Source organism: Juglans microcarpa x Juglans regia, chromosome 5S (assembly GCF_004785595.1).
Source record: "Juglans microcarpa x Juglans regia isolate MS1-56 chromosome 5S, Jm3101_v1.0, whole genome shotgun sequence".
Taxonomy (NCBI): Eukaryota; Viridiplantae; Streptophyta; class Magnoliopsida; order Fagales; family Juglandaceae; genus Juglans; species Juglans microcarpa x Juglans regia.
The window spans coordinates 21,598,564-21,621,778 of record NC_054603.1 but is presented as its reverse complement, the minus strand read 5'-3'; the positions used below and the strand labels follow the sequence as shown (position 1 = coordinate 21,621,778).

The window sequence follows — 23,215 nt, the reverse complement described above, 5'->3', positions numbered from 1 at the left end:
TTTAACCTAATGTTTACGAGTGAGAAGTTTTATTTTTGGTGTTTATGCTTAAATGTGTTTTGCTTTAAGTGTCAATAAATATTATATTTGTATTTTAATAATATTGTTAATTAAAGGAAGTAAACCTATTTTTAAGAGATGAGTTTTTCATGACTTATTTTATGGAAATTTTAGTAACCAATGTATTCTTTTTATTATAAAATATTGTTGGTATTTTAGATATTTTGAATATTAATTTTTATTGAGTTATATAATTATCATAATACTTATTCGATAAATTTTCTTCTTCAGTATGAATTCGATTAAGTGGATATTAATGGTCTTAGAAAATGATGGTATTTTAAGGTTATGAGAATTTTTAGGTATTGAAGGATTAGAATAGGTTATTTTAGAAGCTTAGGATTAAATATTGAAATGTGTGATTAATTGAAAATTTACGAGAATTACGTGACAAATTTGATAGGTGACGATTGATTTTTACTCAGCACTACTGTGGAGAAATTCTGATAAGCTAAGAAGTTCAGGTAAGCGGGGTTCCTATGCTAGACTTTGCATAAAATAAAATGAACTAAGGTCCTTTTTGTAAAATGTGCATGTTTTGTTATGAAAAGAAATCTGAAAACAACCTTGGATATTTGTTTTGCATTACTCATGAGATTCTGTTTAAGAATAAAGTATTTTCTGTCATAACTGGTGTAGACATGAGCTTATTTTTTACATTTTGTTTCTGAACTTTGAAAAAGAGAGCAAATATAAAGTTTTGTGCATAAATTATGTTTTGTGATCTGATTCTGTTCTATTCTGAAGATGTTCTATACTCTGAAATGATGTGATTTCTGAAAACCTTTGGCATGACTTTCTGATTCTGTTTTGACTCTGATTCTGATTCTGATATGGTGATTCTAATTCTGTTTTGCTCTGATGTCTGGCCCTGTCATGAGATACAATAGTGACCTCTGGCCCGCCACGGGATATAATAGTGGTTTTCTGTTCTGAGTGCAATCGTGTTGGTAACATGGTGATTTATGTTCTGCTTGACTTTCCGCAGGATGAACAACCCCACCACGGGGGTTAAACATGGTTTCTTTTCTGATATAATATGATAAGATGAAGATGTTCAGTCATGTTGTGCCAAAGGAGTCTTTGAATATGAAAAGTTGGTTTCTGAATATAAAATGTTTGAAAAATCGCTCTGATTTTCTGGTAATGTGTATTTTTGAGATTTGCATATTGATACTGAAATGTTTTGTTTTTGCATTCTGAACTCTTTGAAAATGCTCATGTTTACACGCTAGTATATGTCATCTGCTTATTGAGTTGTTGATAACTCACCCCCTATCTCCATATATTTTTCAGATGATTTTGAATAGTTCAGCTAAGGATCAGGATTATGGAGCATCGGCGAGATGATTATTTAAGTATAGTGTATTACTCATAGAAGATTTCTGAGAATTGGTAGATTTTATTAAGAGATTTTTGTAGTATTCGGATGACTTTATATTTTTTGAGTCTGTAAATGTATTGAAGAATTATGAGTTTTAAGTTACAGGGAGTAACTCTTCGATTCTTGCGGGACTCGGGCGTTACACCCTAACTACTAAACAACACAAGACAAGCGCTAAAGGTTTAATCTAGTAGCCGCCATAAGAATTAGATAGATCGATGAAGCCAAAAAATACAAGCGCAAGTGGTTGCATTTAATTTCGTCAAGCGTTCTTCATAAGATCTAATAATTTCTGACGTAGCAAATCATCAAATCTTAGTTGCTTAGCAAATTAGAGGGATCAAACAATTACGGTTTGATATCTAATCTAACAATAGATTGCAACAAATAATAAACTAGTAGGCCTCCTAGTAATTAAACGAGACAATCATGAAAATAGGCATAGAAAAACATTCGATACTCAAAGCAAAAATTGAACACAAAAAACAAATCAGATCTCACAAATTTATTGATTCCGAGGTTTCCGTTTCCTTCGACCAATTATGAAAGTTTAGCCACACAAAGCGATCATGAAAACTGGGAGGAAAAGTTAGAGAAGAGGGGAGAGAGATGCCCTAGTATGATGATTTTTTTCCTTTTACACGTCTATCCCCCCTTTTTAGAATCCTCCCAAATCTTCTAAACATTATCCACAAATAACCATATCCTAATCTGATTTAATTAAGGGAAATAGTAAAAATAAAATAGAGTCCTAATATAACTAGGAAAGTGGTATTTTCCAGTTGTAACTTTCGTGCACCAGAACAAGTCCTGCCTTCCGAAGAACAAGTCCCCACTTCTCTAAAGTTCTCTCTTTACGCGTTGTAGTTTGAGCTATCATTATCATGTCTAGCGCCAACCTCACATCTGTTAGTTTGTCCGATATTTTCGCTTCTTAATCAATTACAGCCTCAACAATTATCGCCTTCCCTTTGTCCTCCAGAATAGCTTCTCTGCATTTTTTCAGGATTTGGAAGCATTCGTTGTCTCCCCAATCATGCAAAAGCCACTACGATTCAAAAACGTGATACATAAAGGAATTAAGCCAATGAGCTAGACGTCGTCAAGGATACTAATCAAATAAATGACATACGTTGTTGACAACATTTTCATCATGGACCGTACTTATCATTAGGAAAGTAGCATCAGCCTTTGGAACACTTGCAAACATGTCACCTTGGACATGTTCAATTCCGGGGAACTCTGCCGCATCAAAGACAACATGGGGAAGATCAAAGTTGATGCCTTGAATCCATTCATACGACATAACCAACAACTACAAAGCCATTCCGTTGCCTCCACCCACATCCACCAAACTGCTAAGCCGGTCAAATGTCTCTGGACAACCTTGAAGAATCGCAGGCACCACCAACCTGGCATCACACGCCATTGCTTCATTGAGGAGACGGCTATGACCAGGATTTTCTGCTGAATTCCTCCATATGTCTTCACCATGAACTACATCAAACGGTGCAGCCTCATTGGCTAGAACACGGGCACTTAGGCTATGCCATGGTGCCAGCATAACCGGGCTGCTCAAAAACAAAATAAGAGCAGTTATGCTATGTTCTCTATTCCGCAAAAGACGGCTAGATAGACGTGTTTGTGCATAACCTGGGGAGCCTTGGGTGCTGGGCATCTCTTTGAATTTTCCGCGGTGCGTTAGGAACCTCATAACGCGATAGAGTGGGGTCGGATCGCGACCTAGAGTTGGTGACAACGCGGAGAGTGTCATAGGGCCTCCTCCATGGCTTTCAATGGTATCAGCTATCCGAAGTTCAATGGCGGACTTGACTACTGCCATTTCTGTGAACTTGAATATGTATTTCCAGATACCCACTTCCACTTCTTCTTCTTCCTCATCCCACTCTGATCTCTATCCATTTTCCATATCTTTCTCCCTCTGTTTGATCAAGCTCTATTCATTGCAGATGTGGAGAGACATTTCAGGTTGAAGCTTCATATATATACAATAATACAAAGTGTTGCATGCTTTTTTTTTTTTTTTTTTTTTTGTTGTTGTTGAATGGAGGGGCACCCACGTGGGGCTGACCCCCTCCTCTCCTATGTGTAATGCGTTGCATGCTTGTACTGCCATTTAAATAGGAATTGAAGGTGTAACACCCGGGACCAATTTTTTTTATTTTAACAGATATCGAATATTTATTGGGCTTGCTTATTAAGTGAAAAGCTTTAAATATTTTTGGATTAGGTGGAAGGCTGAAAAATTTGTGGGAAGAGTAAGTGTATTTTAGAGCTTAATTTGAGACCCAAAACTCAGGAAAAATCTATTTATTATTTTCGCATTAACCAGGTCATGACCCAATACTCGAAATGTGCCCTACCCGACCACCTCAAAACCTAAACCGTATGAACCATTGTCAGTTTTTTTTTTTTTAACCCCCAATACGCACGATTTCCACTCCCATAGTCCATGCACGTACGTCTCTCTTTCCCTCGTTGCTAGGTTTTTATTCTTTGTTTTATATATACATACTTATATTTCAGTGGATTGTCTAATTTTTTTTTACGTTGAGCCATTCTTTTTGTAGAAAATTATTGGGTTTTTTTTTTAAGGTGTACTCCGGCTATTTTTTTTAAGTTAGTCTAAAAAGTGGTTTGATAGACAATAGTTAAGGTTTTTAAATTATTGTTAGTCTTAAGCTCTATAGAATGAGTTTATGTTTTGGTTAACAAAAATTGAGTGAAAATCGATGTATTTGAGATTTGATGATATTTTAGGGTTGCGAGAAATTTAGATTTATAGAAAAATAGGTTACTTAGTATTTCAAGTTTAAGAATTGAAGCAAGTGTTCAATTGAAATTTATGGGAGTTTCATGACAAATTTTATAGATGACAATTAATTTTTGCTCAGCACTACTGTGGAGAAATTCTAATAAGTTAAGAAGTTCAGATAAGCAGGGTTCCTATGCTAGACTTTGCATTAAAATAAAATGAGCTGAGGTTGACTTTTTGAAAAATATACATATTTGGTTATGAAAGGAAATTTGAACTACCTCAGTTATTTGTTCTGCATTATTCATGAGATTCTGTTTAAGAAGAAAGTATTTTCCATCATGACTGGTATGGACATAAGCTTATTTTTGACATTTTATTTATAATTTATGCAAAAAGAGCGAATATAAAAATTTGTGCATAAATATTGTAAATATGCTTTGGAACTACTTTGATTTCGAAGATAATATGATTTTGTTTAGTACTTTATTTGGATAAGATGTGATCTCTGAAAACCGTTGGCATGACTCTTTGATTCTGTTACCGTTTTGTTTAGTATGGCCCTGCCACGGGTTATAATAGTGGATACGGCCCAACTACGGGTAATAATAGTGGATACGTGTAATGCCCCATCCCCATGGGTCTGGAGAATTAACTCAGATTACCTGATAAGCAACTCTAACATTGCTAATACTCTTCCCAAAAGCTCCAAATCTAATGTAAACACTTCAAATTTAATTAACCACACATACTCGTATATAAAATCCTCAATACAGTAACCCGAAAAGTTAACAATAATCATCGAAAGCTTTCTATTCTCAATCCACTATTCTTAAATCATCTCACCCAATTCTTCATAATCCTAATCCTCAGCTGAAATATCCAAAACTCATCTGAAAATATTGGAGATAAGAGGGGGGTGAGTTATCAACAACTCAGTAAGCAAAGAACATATAATAGCATGCAAACATGAGCCCTTTTCAGAAAGTTCAGTATGCAGAAACAAAACATTTTATTTTTATATGCAGATCTCATAAAAATGTTATCAGAAAATCAGAGTGACTTTTCAATCTTTTTATACTCCAAAAGAGTCAACTGTTCATATTTAAAGATCCATTTCATATTAAAAAAAAAACACTTTAGCATAACATAATCTGAACATCTTCATCATATCAAAACAGAGTATCTTATAGAGCAGAGACCATGTTTCACCCCCGTCGTAGGGTTGTGCTATCCCCGGTGGCCAAACCGGGCAGAGACAAAGGTGAAATCTTTCCCTTATTCTTCTCGGAGCCCCGAGTGTGCACACAGGAAAGACCACAATAAAACGACTTTATTTCCAAAGTGGGTGCACTCAGAGACAGAGAAGTTCGTATCAACGCAAACATAGCAGAGCATAACAGAGCAAAGCAGAGACAGAGTCAGATACAAAATCAGTAGACCATGCCAAAGGTTTTCAGATGCCATATCAAAATAAAACAGAGTACTAAAACATAATCAGATCATTCTTACATACTGAAAATAAAAGCCGGATCATCTTTCTAAATAAATGCACAATTTTTCAGATTCTCAATATCATTCTTTTTCATATTTCAGAGACAACATGACAAAATTTAGCTCATGTCTACACAATGCATGTCAATAAATATTTTCTCTTTTTCATACAAATTTCACGAGTATTGCAAATAAGCGACCGATGTTGGTTTTTCCCAAGTTCTTATTTCATTACAAAAATATGCAAAGTTTTCATAAATTCAACCTCAGTCTCAATAATTCATGTAAGGTCTAGCATAAGAACCTCACTTACCTGGAATTCTTAGCTTTTCCAGAATTTTTCTCAAAAATGTCAAGTCGACTACAAATCGTCACCTATAAAAATAATCATGTAATTTCTGTAAGTTTCCAATCAATCACATATTTCGATATTTAAGCCTAAACTTCTAAAATAATCTATTTTAATTCGTCAAAACTTAAAACCCTCATAATTTCAAAATATATCATCACTTTCTAAAATCATCAATATCCACTGTAACCAACATCAAACTCAAAACACTAATAATCCAATCACACAAACAACTCCATAATCCAATCCAACCGACCCCTTACTCCTCTGATTCAGTCTGGCACAACCAACTAGCTCATCGGATTCAGTCCGGCAAAACCAACCAGATCACAAATAAAATGAGTTGGTGCAAAAATACATTTAAATCACGACAGTTATTTGGAAAAATACTTACAATGCTATAATATAATTTTTGAAAGATCATGGAGGTGCTAGAAGTGGCAGCACAGCAACAGAGCAGTGCAAAATGCACTATGGCCGTGGGTCTCAAAAACTCACTTTTGAACGGGGACAAACCAAGACCCGAGATTGATAGGGTAGGGCTTAGGGATGTTGGTGAAGCCAATGGTGGTGGTGGTTGGCTGTGGGTGGCGGCGTAGAGGGAGGTTTAAGGCCAAAAAACTCAAAATGAAAATGTGGATGGTGGAGCATCACCGGTGGCGGATCGGAACTGGGAATGGGTAGTTTAGGTTGCTAGGAGGTCGAGGATGATGTGGTGAAAAGATGGTGGCCAGAGGTGGCCAGAGGTGGCGCGACGGCGGTGCGCGAGCACCAAAAGCATTGCGGCTTGAAGCCACGCGTGGGGGAGTTTCACGGCACGGGAGGGGCTGAAAACACAGGGGTGGAATCGCTGGTAGGAGGGGAAGAGGTTGGGAGGGGTACTGTCGCCGGACGAAGGCGCACAGCGGCAGGCTGAAGGATGATGCATGAATGCGAGGAGGGAGGGAGAAGACGTCGCGCGCGGGAGAGAAGCAGAGGAGAAATAAGGAGAAAAGAAAGAGAAGGAAAAGAAAAAGCAAACAGAGGATAAAAAGAAAAAGAGGAAAGAAAAATGGAGGGAAAGAAATGAGGTCCAATCCTCACATCTTGGGTCACAAAAATGATACAACGGAAAAGATTTCACAACAACGAATTAAATAAAATAATTTAAACATAGTGACTAAGTAAAATAACATAATTAAATCCAACAACACAATAATTTCAAAACCCACAAACAACTAAATTTAAATTAAGATAAATTTAAATGTAAAACAATAATTAATTTTAATAAAGCATAACAAAATAATTCTCACAACTTAAAAAAAAAATCATTGAATAAACCAACGAGAAATTCAATAAATTTTAAAACAAGAGAACTAATATTTAAATTAATTAAAATCTCATTCAGTTAAAATACACTAAAATACGGGGTATCACAATATGGCCCAACCATTAGTTACAATAGTGGATACGGCCCAACCACGGGTAATAATAGTAGATACGACCCAACTACGGGTTATAATAGTGGATACGGCACTGCCACGGGTTATAATAATGGTCTCTGTTTTGGGTGTACACCTTGGTGACGGAATGATTTATGTTCTGCTTGGTTATCCGCAGATTGCACAACCCTACCACGAGAGTTATACATGGCTTCTGTTCTGATATGATGTTCTGATGATGATGATGATCATTTATGCTATGCCAAAATGATATTTTTGAACGAAATTATTTCTAAATCTTCGCTCTGATATTTTGATAACATGTTTTGCTTCCGCACTCTTAAAGTGGAAATGTTTTGTTCTACATTCTGATTTATGTAAATGCTCATGTTTACACACTAGTATAGGTCCTCTGCTTACTAAGTTGTTGATAACTCACACCTTATCTCCAATTATTTTTCAGATAATTTTGATGGTTCAGCTGGGGATCAAGAGTAGAAAGTTTTAGCAAGGTGTGATGTCCGTAATGGAATAAGTGCCCGAGGGTACAAGTGCTTATTTGAGAGTCGTAGTTAGAAAACTGTTTTATTTTTTGTTATTATGATTTGATGAGTTAAGGATATTTTCAAGTTTTAGAGGGTTTTAATTTATGTTATTGAGAATTTCATGGTTGTTCCCATGAATGAACATAGATTTTTGGGTTGATTAAATGGATTAACATTTTATGGAGTTTTCTGGATCTTATAGTTGTGTTATTGATGGTTGATATTAATATTAAGAGCTAACTTTCTGGACCTCCGGGAATGGGGCATTATAGAAGGCTAGCTTTAAGGCTAGCTGTGTGGGGTGGGCTACATATAGCCCCGTCAATTGTTTTCTGGAACCATTTGAAATACACAAAAATTTTCTATTTTCATTCTCTCTTGAAAAGATATTTAGACTGTGGATTTCTTAATTATTACTCTAGTTTTATACTACATAGTACCCTTCGCCACTAAGAGGAAATGCTTAGGATTTGTCAATCGGGAGAAACTTGTGGAGCAATTTTATAAGCTGAGTTTGAGATATTTTTCTGTTGTACTTTCTAACATTGGTATCGTAGCTTTTATAGTTGCTTCCACTTTATAATATTTTATTTTCTCGCATATGCTTGAGATTTGTTTGGGTGTCATTTTTCTCTTATTTATTTATTTTTTTATCTGGATCTTACCCAATGGTATCACCTGGGGTGTAACACCTGAGCCCAGCACTAAGCCTCTTTCTAATTTTTTTTTTAAGTTGGCTCTACTAGATCACCCCAGGACCCACGCTCGTTTTTATTAAGCTGAGAAACCCAATGGCTGTTGTTTTTAGAAACTCCCCACCATTCTCACATCTCTTTCCTGTTAGTCTTAAGCCTGCACGTCTCTTTGCTCTCTTTTCTCTAGGGTTTTATCATCACCTCTATAAATACACGTTTTTCCCTCCTGCAAAAGACCTTGCCGCAATTGTTTTTTTTCTTTTTAGTGAATCATCTCCTTCACGTAACTGCCATTGTCTTCCACTCAAAAACCACCATGTGATGGCCCCACAACCCAGCCCACTGGCAAACCATGAACCCCATGTCTCCCCGTCACTGCGTGCCAACACCTGCTAGCACAGCCACACACGGTTGCTACATGGAAGTTATCTTTGCACCTTTCAGCCATCCCCGTTGCAGTCCAACACCCTTACGGAAGCCTAAACATGTGCGTCACCACTGCTGCCTAGTTTGTCCACCCCAACCTCCATCTCCACGTAAAACCGATGCCCAGAGCAACCATTGGAAAACACATGCAAGAGCCACGAGAAACAGCAACCCATGGCTTTTGCCAAACCAAAAACCTCTATTTTCTATACCCAAAAACAAAGTTTTTTTTTTCTCCAAACCGCGAGCTTTTCTTTGCCACCGTTAGCAAACCATAGCGCCACCACCAACTGCTCAGCCTCAAGCGAGAACCACCAGAGGACGCCGGCCGTGCACCTAGGTCTGCCGGGACCACCTCTTGGTAAGCTCACAAAGTACCACGGCCACCTTGCCGTTCTTTCCATTCTCTCTCTCTCTGGCACATCTCTTTCTCTCTCTCTCAGTGTTCCGTCATCGTATCATAGCCAGTTCCCACTTGCCTGCCCTGCCGCAATCTCTTTCAGTCACGGTGAACCTCCATCGTGTACGTAGCTACTACGTTATTCAAAGAATTTGGTTTACGTAAGTGTATTACATGTTTCTAAGCTATATTTTACACTAACATTATTAATTACTTTTTTACCCTTTAAATTGCAAGTTATGCTAAGGTGTTTTAAAATTTTTATTATGTGTTAATAAACTCTTATTTAATTATGATTATAGAAAATCACTTAAGTATTTTAACATGTTATTATGTAAAGACTTATTTTAAGAGTAAACAATATTGGTGTAATGTTGTTTTTACCCTTTATATATGATTTAGTCTATTAAAAAATAGTTATGATTTATTTTAAAATATTTTGGGATAATTATATTATCTAGTATTAAACTTTATAGTTGGTTTTCAATAATAAATAGGTCAGACTTTTAAATGTTTTAGTCAAAGTTATTAAATCAGTATTGATGATTTTAGAAAGTGATGATTTATAATTTTAGGTTATGAAATTTTAGGTTTTGAGGAATTAAATAGGTTATTTTAGAAGCTTAGGATTAAATATCGAAATACATGATTAATTAGAAATTTACGAGAATTACGTGATATTTTATAGGTGACGATTAATTATTGTTCAACATTATTAAGGAAAATTCTAAAAAAGTTAAGAAGTCCAAGTAAACGGGGTTCCTATGTTAGACTTTGCATAAAAATAAAATGGGCAGAGGTTGATTTTTGATAAGTATGCATATTGTGTTATGAAAAGAAAATTGAACTATCTCGGTTATTTGTTCTGCATTACTCATGAGATTTTGTTTATGAATAAAGAATTTTTGTGGCATGACTGGTGTAGACATGAGTTTATTTTTGACATTTTGTTTCTGAACATTGCAAAAGGGAGCGAATATGAAATTTTGTTCTGAAGATGTTCCGTACTCTGATATGATATGATGTTATTTCTAAAAACGTCTGGCATAATATTCCATTTTTGTTTCTGTTCTGTTCTGACCTTACCACATGTGTGAAATTGTGGCCTCTGTTCGGGTTGGTACCAACTTTACTGTTTTTGGTGCACCTACTTTGGAAACAAAGTGGTTTTTTGCGTGGTATTTCCTTTGCGAACACTCGGGGCTCCGAGAATGAATAAGGAGAAGATTCATACTCTGTTTCTACTTGGTTGGCTACCAGGGTTTGCACAACCCTACCACGGGGGTTAAACATGGTATCTAGTCTGATATGATAAGATAAGATGTGATGTTTCAGTTTATTCTATGCCAAAGGGATTTTGATTATGAATATTTTGGAACTTTCACTCTGATATTTTTTTAGGATATTTTGATGTTTTGGGTTAAGGATATTTTCGAGTTCTTGGAGAGTTTCTAATTTATTTTATTGAGAAATTTTTTGTTGTTTCGGTGAAGGAACATGTATATTTAGGTTGAGCAAAAGAATTAATATTTTATTGAGTTTTCTAGATTTTATAGTTGTGGTATTGGAATTGTTATTAAGTATTAAGAGCTAACTTCCTTTATTTCCGGGATCGGGGCGTTACATGTGGCATGCCACACATACCCAGCGGTGGTGCTGCTATCACCACAAGGGTCCCGCGAGCACCACAAGGGTGCAGCGGCGACTCCAATCTTCCTTCTTCTGGCAATGGGTAGTTGATTGAGCCTCTGCAATTCATTGATGAAGAAGAGGCACTATCACGTGAACAGTGCCCTAGCTAGAGGTAGAAGATGATCTAAGGTCATCTGTCTTTCACTGTGCCTGGGCGTCAAGGATCATTTTTTTAATCTAAACTTAAGTTGGGCATTTCAGCCCAACACTTTAAGAAAATAAAGAAAAAAAAACAAAACAAAAAAGGAGGGTTTGGGCGTGTTTTTTGGTGCCCAGATATGTTTGAGCCCATTTTTTGTACAAAAGAAATAAAAGGGATAAAAGTGACACTTATGGGACTTGAACCCATGACCACCTAGTGAAATTAAGGTAATAGGTGCACCATTGGACTGCGACTTCCCTTTAACTTTGGTGGGGATTTTAAATGTATTTATTATACATTTATTTTGTATTGTAAAAAGAATAATTTTTTTTTGGGTGATTAAATATATGCTTAGATATATTGTTATATTACATGTGATCTTTTATTTAATGTTTTAGATTAAACGTGATTGCATGTGAATATATGGTTATATTCTTGCTATTTTTAATTCCATAATGTTATATTATATGTGATCTTTTATTTTAGTTTTTAAATTGAAAGTGATTACTTGTATGTGTGAATTAAACATGTGGATATGTGATTATTTTATCTTCTATGAATGTTAGGCTTCAATATTTAGACATTAGTCTTCATTTCTTTTTTTAGTGATAAAATAGAATATTTCCACTATGTAGTCTTAGTTAGAATTGTCAATGTGAATAATATGTTGAAAGAATTGCAGTAACCTCAGTAAAAACTGTAAATGCACTGTATAGGCAAAAGACTACAATAGCCCCAGTAATATCCATTCTTTGCGTATTGTAGTGAAATGACATCCAAGAGTATTATTGCCGACTTAAACAAAGGAGAGAAATTAGATGGAACAAACTATAACATATGGTATCGTAAGATCCAATATGTCTTAGATGAGCAAGAGGTCTTGAAGGCCTTATCTCACTCCATTATTGCGCCCGAGGAAGGAAACTCGGAACAACAAAAGATAGATCAATTAGCCTATACTCAATGGGCTAAGAACAATCGGTGCGCTCACATAATAAGGTTAAGCAGCATGTACAATGATCTAATATGTGAGTTCAAAATCTATGACACTGACCAAAGCATGTGGGAGGCTTTGAAGTTGAAGTTTGGTGGAACTTCAGCCACTAGGTTGCGTGGATTAACAATGAGGTTTGACTCCTATAAGATGTGCTTTGACCACAAGATGAAGCAGCATCTTTGGGCTATGTAAACCATGATCCGCAAACTTAAGTCGGCAAGAAACAACCTGACTAATGAACAGCAAGTCCAGGCAGTGATAAGATCACTACCGAATTCTTGGGAGAATATAAGCCAGAACCTGGCATATAACGAGAATATCAAAGATTTTGATGACGTCTCGTATCACTTGGCACTGGAGGCTGAGTGCCTAGAGGCTGCTAAGCCCAATTACACAGCCTAAGTGGCTGATTCTGGTTCGCTCAAGGCATTAAGGCCTAAGCACAAGAAGTCCAAGAATGGGGTAGCTGTTGGACAAAATAAGAAGGTGTCAGGAACTTTTCAACGCAGTAAGAGGGGCAAGCGCGGGAAGAACAAGTCAAAATTAGAGTGCTTCAACTGCGAAAAGCATGGACACTTTGCTCATGACTGTACTGAGCCGTAGAAGGTAGTCAAATAAATCTTTTGTTTAACACCATAATCAATAAACCCTGATATTTTAAATTACTTAAATAGTAACAGCATATTATAATTTAGTAGAATACCTGAGCTATTTTAAAATAAGTCATAAAAAAACCCCAATTCTTAAAATATGTTTCCTAAAAATGTCTATAACCCGTGTGGTGGCCCATAACTCACAGGTCCCAGGATCAAAACCTGACTCTGATTTCAAATTGTAACACCCCCTTTCCCGTAGGCTTGGAGTGTCATGTGTTTTTCATAAATAAACTCGGGAAGAGATACCATATTTAATAACTGAAATTAGAATTTATTTTGTAGAAAAATGTCAAATAAAATGTCTTCCAAAAATATTAAATGAATAAACTGAATAAAATTTATGTCATAAAAGTAATTTTATTCTAGAAGGCATGAAACTAAATCAACTGCTCCGTCTATTCCTAGCCTATCTGCTCGTGTTCATCATTCTCACCTGGGTGGTTAAAAACTTGAAAAAAAGTAAAATGAGTTGAAGACTCAGCAAGAAATCCATCACATCATACACATAATAAATATATGGTTTTCATAAAAGTATTTATGCTGAGTGCTTAAAATCATGACTATTCATATTGATGCTTATGCAATTCATGACTTGATTTATCTGAATTAACTGACTGCTTTGACACAACTAACTGATCTAACTACCCACCACACTTAACTGTGTGTGCATGGTTGTGCATCGACCCCACGTCCCGTGGCCGCGAGGGGAGCCACTGATAGTATTCTGGCATACTATGGTGGACCACATTTGAGTCCGTGGTTTGCATATCTACCCTGAAACTGAATTGCATTTGTATCCATGCATCTGAATGGTCATCTAATTAACTAATATGATCTTATCTTGCACTTGAACTTAAGATAGCTTACGTGTCTTATACATATGAGATGCATGACATAATGCATACATAATTATAGTTTCTAAATTTAAACATAATGCGGAATGACATGATCGTATACTATGCTGGATGACATATTTGCATATGACATGAGTGATACATAAATAATAGTTGTCAATGAACTGGCTTGAATATTACTTATATATAAACTGAAACTATGATATCCGAATTTGTGATCAAATTACTTACCTGGCTGCACTTCCTCTTGAATCTCACTTCGTAGCTCGTCACCTATATATCGTATTAACTATCACTAAATCTGAGTGGGAACATGTACTAATATTCTACTTAATTAAATTCATAATCTAGAAGAGAGTCGAATAAGTCTTTCATCTAGCACTATAATCAATAAATTCTAATATTTTAAATTACTTAAATGCTAATAACATATTATAATTTAATAGAACACTTGGGCTATTTTAAAGTAAGTCATAAAAAAAACCCCCCCAATTCTTAAAATAGGTTTTCTTTCTTGACATAATTCTTAAAGAAAAAAAACCCCAATTGTATAAGTTTATGATTTTTCCACCATTTGTTTTGATAGATTTTAATGTAAATTGCTACTGGGTTATGATTTAGAAGAATAGATATGTTTTTGAATTTAAAATAATAATAGTATTTGTTGTAGATGAAATAAAATAGTGATTAAAGTTATTATTCACTATAGTGTGATTTCAATTATTAAAAGGAGCGTCAAAATATGATTCCTACAATTTTTAGTGACGTATAGTATTTCTTATAGGCAATGAGATACAAGGAGATTATTCGGTATCAGTGCTTCGAGATAAGTAATTAAATCACAAATTAGGGTTAGCATATAGTTAGACTATTACTATTAAAACCAATTCTTTTATAATCGTTCTTTTATGTGCCATGCATGCTACGACCTATATAAGCATATCAGTCATCATATTATATGTTCATGTTAATTTTCTGCATCATGTTCAGGTTTAGCATTTTATAGTTATTTATATTGGAATGAACGTCATGCATATCACGTCACATAAGACACGTAAATTATCTTAATTTCAAGTGTAAGATAAGATTAGATCAGATCAGTTAATCAGAGGGCCTTTCAGTTCAATATTCAGGGTTGATGTGCAAGCCACGGACTCAAGCGTGGTCCACCGCAGTATGTCAGAATACTACTTAGTGGCTCCCCTTGCTGTAGCGGGATGTTGGGCGGCTGCACAACCTTGCAAACATGTTTAAGTGTGTGGGCTAGTCAGATTAGTCAATTAATTCAGATAAGTCAAGGTAGTCATGCATAGCATGAGTATGAGTATGAGCATGAGCATGAGCATTAGCATGACATGACATGAATTTTATTCAGCATGATTTGACAATAATTTTATTTAGTATGAAAATTTTATTAAAGCCTTCTAATTATTATGTTTACGTTGTGGTGAGTTCTTACTAAGTCTTTGACTCATTTTAGTTTTATTTCATTTTGTTTTATCACCAGTTGAGAAGAATAAGGATTACGACCAGGTAGACCAAGTTAGAAGGAGTGGACTAATGAACCTTAGACTATATTTATGATTTCTTTTAATTTAGTTGGTTTGAAAACTTGGATTTGACTTTGTTTTGGAAAATGGTTTAACTTAAGTTTTCTTTTGGAATGAACAATGCTTTTTTTAAATTATGCAAGTCTTTTACATGGCTTTAGTTACATATGTACGTGACATTCCTAACCCTAGGGAAGGGGGTTACATGATTTGAGTTTGACCCATATTTGTACTAAGATTATGCTATGTTTGGTACTTTGAACTTGATGATCACTAATGAATTGTAATGTTTTTAGTTATTCTGGCATAAGTTATACTTCCACCTTTATTTCCATTGGAATTATTGCATACTACTAATTGCATTGCATAATAACTGTCATGTATGGGGATATGTAACCTTATGTTGCATGTCCCCACGCTCTAAGCTTTAGTTCCATCTCAAGTGAAGGTTCGGGATGTCACATCAAATTCGTAACATTTAAAGATGCAATGTTCTTAACACACATCTAGCATTATACAGTATTCTCAGCGGATAAATTTTTTCTTTAGCAATAGTATGTGTCAAACTGAAAATATCTCAAATACTTAAAACATACTTTATACAAAGGGACATACTAAACAACTGAGATCATAACGATAGTCCAAAATGTCTATGATCAAAAGAGTACTAGAGATGCAACTCTATAGTACAAGTAGTAATTTAAGTTAACTACTATATTAACATTTACGCCGCATCATCGCTCAATTGACCGTGTCCAGTTGGTCAAATCCTGATTCTCCTTCTGATCTTATAACAAGATCTACCATTCGAGGGGAAATGGTAATTGAGACTACCACGATGAGATTTGATTACAAATCTTTACAAATTAATAGGAAACCTCAACACAGGTTAATGATGCATGCATGGTCGTAAAAGCATGAAGGCATAATCAAAGTCATAAGTAATCAAAGCATAACTTGACATACAATATTACGTAACTGACATAACTTAAACTGAAGCATGAACTAAGCTTGACCTGATTAAACTGAAATGGACTTAAACTAAGACTTGACTTAACATGAACGTAGAATCACTCAAGTACGTGGGTGCTACATGGGTCCTCTAGAGCTATGTGTCCCTGTCGATTATCGCATCAGAATACAGGTGTATGCACCAGCTGTGAGTGCATTGTATGTGCCATATTTACTGTGGTCCACATACCTCGTGTTCCACACTCACTGTAGACCCCACGAGAACTGAAATGTGGCTCCATTGGTGTTAATGTCTGGCGTGCTCCAGTGGCCAGCTAGTTACGCCCCGTCTGCTACCTGTTGACAATATTTGGTAAAATCAAGGAGTTTCAAACCTATTTAGATAGTACAACGTGAACAAAGGAGTTTCACTAGGATATTTTCCCATCCTAGCACTTAGGATTGTAATTAACATGAATAACTTGACATGACTATTCTCGAAATAAACAAACTATATTTGAGATAAAATGTGATTGGAATACAAAAGGACAAAAGCTCTAATGTAACACAACATGACTTGAACGTAACTCAAAAGATATGACTTATTTGAGATAGAAACATTTTGTAAAATGGCAAAATATGTAATAGACAACATACTTAACATGACATGCTTGCAATAGCGAATATTATATAATATGACATATATGTAACATATGACATACTTAGCAAGACGTACTTGCAATGTATAGTAAAACATGACAGAATATCTTGCGTAACATATGAACAATTCATGATAGAATAAATTTTGTGTGACAGATGAATATGTAATGACTTGGCATTGCACATAAGATAACATACATACATACACTATAGTTCCTTTACTTGTCACCCATACATATTAAACTAATAGTAAGTTAAAAACAAACTTACCTCGGCCTTTGCGTTACTAAGAAAAACTCAAGCGCGATCACGAGGAACTCAAAGTAGTGATCTCTAGAAGTTAGGACTTAACTACTAACAATTACAAATATGGAACTTATAGTAAAATTACCATTTTACCCTCTATATGTGCCAAAATAACCATTTTACCCCTAATTTAAGGGTTTTGCATCCTAACAACAAAAAATTTCAAAATCTACATACCTAATGTAAATTTTGTCCTAGACTCAAATATTAATTCATAAAAATTTAAAACTAAATACAACTATGAAAACTCTATAGAGGCGCCGAAACTTACATAGGCTATTTCCCTTGATTTTTGTTGCAATTCTTTCAAATTCAAAACTTATGATTAAACCGAAATTTTGCAACAAAGATCTTCTTATCTTAAATTTAAAGACAAACTTAAAAATCCATTAAAAGGAAATGCTAACCATCACCACTAAAATGTTTAGTTAAAATATCCAAACTTTTTAACCAAAAACAAACTCTTGAATCACAAGTTTTGACCTTATTCAAAACATCTCCAAGAATTTAAAAATTCAAATCTTACTCCTAATATATTCATAACATCATCCTAAGAAAAATCATGTTTTAAATAACTAAACAAAAGTCACCAAAAATCACAAAATAACACTTGGAATTTTCGGTTTTACACTTAGTCCAAAAACAGAAACTTTTCTTTAACTAGTTTTGATAAATCTTTTGATCCATGGCTTAAAAAGATCAGATCTTCGAACTAAAATATCACACGATTTAAAAATGTGTCCTAAAGAAGATCCAACCATCAAACTTACGCATGGCTAAAAATAATAAAACATCAATCTAATCCAAAAAATAAATCTTAGGTCTAACCGAAATCCTCTTGCATAAAAAAGTCATATCTTTGAAACTAATACTAAATTTATTGAAACCAACATCCTATCATGCATATAAGAGGCTTAGGGTCATCAAATAAAAATATAAAAGCCATTGGAGTAAGATTAAACCACGAAATACTAAAACTTTCTCAAAACAGAAATTGTTTTTCCACTTCCAGTTTCTAGGTTTGTATATCTAAGAAAATCTTTCAGCAAAAGATTTATTCTTGGAATAAATCCTCAATTAACATTTATAAGCACATGTTAAAACACTTCATAAAATTTTCAGACCAAGATATGTCCATTAGCTTGGTCAAAAACTCCAAAATATAACACACTCCTCAGTTTAATGCCCAGATGACCTTTCCATGGTTAAAACAACTTTTTACCGACCAAATGACCACGAAATGAAACAAATAAGATATTCACAAAAACTAAACATAAAGATTAACAACTTTTATGCAAGATTAAATGCCAGAAAATACTTATAATGGGTAAAAAAGTACCATGTAAAATGACTCAAAAATCTACTCGAGCTGAAGAAGTGATGAAGTGAAGTATGTCTTGCACGACTTTAGACTTTTGGAGGGGGGTGGTATGGGCTTGAATGACCCTTGATTGGAGGTGCCTATGTCACATAAAGTGAAGAATAGTGAGGGTTAGGGATTGTCTACTGCTATGTGGTATGGAGGGTGATGAGGTGGATTTCCCTTCTCACATAAAGGCACTATTGGGTGGATGGCCTGCCATGTGGGGAGGAAACTTCTTCAGGAATTTTTGACATGGTGGCCAAATTTGTAGGCCTTGGTGAGCCTCAACCAAGTAGGCTTCAATTTGGGGTTTAGAGAGGGTTTGGTTGGGGTTTAGAGAGGTTTTGGTTAGGGTTTGATTAGGGTTGGATAATGATGTTATAACATAAATTTGAGGAATTAATAGCATATGGAAGTGATTTAATCAACTGATTGAACACAATGCTAGAAGTTGGATAAAAAAGGATTTGGCGGCCAACTTTAGGGTTCGGGAAAACTGTTTAGGATTTCAACTTCAACCAAGTTTTTGGGATTTCAATTAGATTTCAACCATTTAGGGTTTCGCTAGGATTGAAACCGTCTTTGGTTCGGCACAATTTGGTTGATCAGATGGAAAATAGGGTTTTGCTTTGGTGGCATGATCTCACACCTTGATTCATTCAAAATTCATCTCATTGTTCCTCATTGTGCCAAGTGTCCAATACTCACTACAACATATATGGGTTTTTCTCACGAATTCTTTTTCCAAGATACATGATCGTGGTAAATAGTAGGCTGATGACACGAAAACTGCTCATGGAAAAAAAGACAAGCCTTTTGCCACGAGATAACGTTGGCAAGTAAAACTTTGTGAGAAAACAATCTTTTTCCACGAAATAAACACTTTTTACGGCGACTAAAAATCGTAGCAAATAAAATTACCAAAAATATCTCACTTTCGTGGGTTATTAGTTCCTGGCACAAGGTTATCAATTTTTTTGCCGCGATATTTGCTCGCCACAAATAGTCTAAACCAGATTTGAATTGTTCTCGTGGGTAATGAGTTTTTGCGATGAGATTATTATATTTTTCGGCGACTATTTCTCGCCACAAATAGACCAACCTTTTTAGTTCTTCTTCCGCAGTATTTGTGGCGGTGTAAAAAGTATTTGTGGCAATAAGAAGCCGCCGCAAATGCTAATAAAATTAAATCCCCAGCTCCGTTCTTCCCCCCCAAACCCAAACACTCTCGCGACTCTCTCTCTCTCTCCCTCTCTCTCTCCCCGCGACTGTGGAGCCTCTCCTCCTTGCTGCGCCACTGCGAACCGCTCCCCTTGCCGTCAAGCCACCGTGGGTCTTCCTCCTCAGCCCCTTGCCCTGTCACCGACTCTCTCTCTCTCCCTCTCCCTCTCGGATCGCAACAGATCCGTGCCGCCGTCTCTAGCCATGGCCATCGCCTCCCTCAGCTGCCCTACGGTTCCGCCAGTCACCAACTGTCGCTTCACCCTAGCTCCCGCATCTGTCTCGCTCGCACGGTCTCTCTCGCGGGTCTCCAACGCACACCCCCCCACGATTGTCTTATTACAGTGGCCTTGCCCGCCGCCGTGAGCCACCATCTCCGCCTCCAACCAAGACGCAGCACCACCACGAGCAACCCATGGATGCAGGAGCACCTCCCTCACGCCTCCTTCGCTGTCCAGCTCTTATGCATGGTAAAAATCCTACCTTTGTGTCTCAAGTGCATTATTTTAGTGTATATAGACGTGTATGGTGTGGTGTTGAGGGCTTAGGCATATTTGTATCTATGTAAATTTACTATTTCAAATGTTTTTAACGAAATTGCACCTCACAGGGTTTTGAGTCTGCTTTGAAAATGGTTTTAGGCTAGTCGTGGATGAAAAGAGAGCTAGGAGATGAAAGCACTTGTTATACTCCATCGTTCAAATTTGGATAACAAGTGTATGGGTGTAAGTAAACAGAATAGTTTGCGTCCCAAAATCCTTTTAGATAGACCCAACAAATTCATACACCCACTGGTATGAATTCTTGTATCATATATAGTTTCCGAATGCAAAAGGATGAAAAATGGTTCAGATTTTGCCACCTAAATAATTATTGTCTGCAATGAATTAAGGAAAATAGCTCTAATTAATTTCAAACCTTATTTACTTCCTTATCCATTACGAATACCAAGATACCTGCATGAATAATTAATTTTGTTAGATGAAAACATTTAAATTGAACCAAGTCAACATACCAAGATCTACATAATTTGGTAACTTTAACTTTAATTACATATTTAATAATTTTTAGTTAATTACATATATAATGGGGTATAGGATGATCATGTTGCTATATTAGGAACAGAGCATAATATATATATATATATGCAGAGTGCATATTAAAAAAAAAATGCTTTAAATGTCAAGGCTATGACTATGAAGTTGAGTATTGCCTTGTTAAAGTGGTGATGACATACAGGTGTGGCCAAAGAGAGAGCTGAACAGTACCAATGAAGGGTCATTGTTTATGTGATCATTGCCTGCATCGTCGCTACTGTTGGTTCGGCTATGATATTGGAACTTCAGGTACTTCAATTTCCTCAGTCCAAAGTTTCAATAGATTTACCACCTATTGAAACTTTGGCGGATGATATAACAAAGATTGTCATGGAAAAGAAACTTTTGCCTCTAGTCCTATTACCAAGCTATGACACTCTAATATATTCGCACCTGTGATATTTAAGTTATCTTTCCTTTTTATTATTGTTTTCCAGTGGAACGAAGTGGTAATCAACATATATAGAAGCTAAGAAATTTAACAAGTTCATACTATACTAGTATAGCAAGTTCATACTATACTAGTATAGTATGAATAGGGTTGCTTTGAAACACTTGAAGATATAATGATAGATTAATGGCAACACTTGGTTTGTTGGTTGGGTTATAGCCTATTTGGATTGCAATGGAGTGGATGGAATGGAGTAGTTTCACTTGTGTTGTTGGAGTGATAAATAATTATTGTTGTTGGATGAGATTCGTATTACAAGTCAGGGAAGGATGCGCAACTATATCACCTATGCCATGAGCCTGCTTCAAGTATATCTCTCTCTCTCCAATTTCTCTTTGCATGTTTATATTGTCGGTTAATTTTATGAGAGTCATATAGATTGTGATTTTTCCCGAGCCTTTATAGTTGTCAACTTTTTATTGTTTGAACTTGCTACTTATTTGACTTTGTGAAATTTGGGCAATGCTTGATGTTGGGTTCAGTGATTTTACTGTGTTCATGGTAGGACAAAATTTGAGAAATGGGTTATGAATTTCTCTGACTGAGATGAAAACAATGTTTAGAGGCTTGGAGAAAGTGCGTTAATGGCTGGAACATTGCCTAAAATCTTAGGCTCAAATCGTGTATGCTGGAAATGCAATGAATAGGTGATGGATTGGTTTTCAATTTTTGTGAGTTGTAGTGGTTCTGTTCGATTTATAGTGGTGTGAACACAATTGTTGTTGTCGAATGGGTAAACACTCCTATTCATGGGTTATGTATGATTATAAATGTTACATGACTTATTCTCTAATTTTTTTCACAGATTGGAAACCACAAGGCACGTGTCAATGATAACAATACTTGAAGATTCTGAAATGTTCTCTTAGTACCTGGTTGTGACACAGCTATTGTGGAGGTTTATTAAATACTTGAAGCGTTTTATGAGATAAATTTGCAGTGTTGGTGATATGTCGTGATCGATTTCTGTCACCATTTTTTTCATGTTGTTTTTCATCTAGGAGACTGATATTTTCTCTTAGTACCTGGTTGCTGAAGTTTTCAAATTGTTGTGTGATGGTTACACATTGATTGCATTGGTAGGACTGGAAGCGTTAGTTGTTTTGCAATTTTTGTAAATTGTACTATAGTTTGGTTGGTGTAGCATTACCTATGACATCTCTTAGCATTTGCCGCGAATGCAACTCGTGGCAAATACTTTTTTTTTTTTTTTTTTTTTGCTGAAAATAATTATTTCCTGCGATAAGATTTCTTCGTAAATAAGTATTTCCGACCAAATATTTTGTAAAAAATATATATTTTCCAGGAAAGTATTTTATCGAAAATACTAAAAATAACTTTTTCCACGAAGATATGTCATGGGTAAACATTTTTTGCCACAACTTCTTCTCATGGAATTTTTTGCCACAACTTCTTCTCATGGAAAATGTTGTTATTGCCCACACCAGATGAAACCTTATTTGGCACGAAAAAAAAAAAGGTTTTAACCATCACACAAGTTCATGGGGAAAAGAAGGTTTTTCCTATGAACTTGTGGTTTGGTGGAAAAAGAGTCTTTCCCCACCCATTATATTCCACGAGTCTCCCACGGAATAAATTGGTGGGAAAAAATTTTTTTTCCACTAATGATATACTTTTCCCCACGGGAGTCACTCCCGGGAAAAACTAATATTTGTTGTAGTGACTATTCATCAAGTGTGGCTACGATCTTATCAAGTGTCCAAC

General features: G+C 35.6%; 1 long non-coding RNA gene and 1 pseudogene across 1 annotated transcript; both read right to left on the bottom strand.

Moving 5' to 3' along the window:
• Positions 1–2,204: 2,204 nt before the first annotated feature.
• LOC121267201 lies at positions 2,205–3,581 on the bottom strand (annotated as a pseudogene).
• A 12,527-nt stretch (positions 3,582–16,108) lies between these two features.
• Positions 16,109–22,344, bottom strand: LOC121267432. The gene is made up of 3 exons (XR_005940993.1): positions 22,334–22,344; positions 16,535–16,543; positions 16,109–16,220 (listed from the first exon to the last, which is right to left on the bottom strand). It is a non-coding gene; the product is annotated as an uncharacterized LOC121267432 (long non-coding RNA).
• Positions 22,345–23,215: the final 871 nt, after the last annotated feature.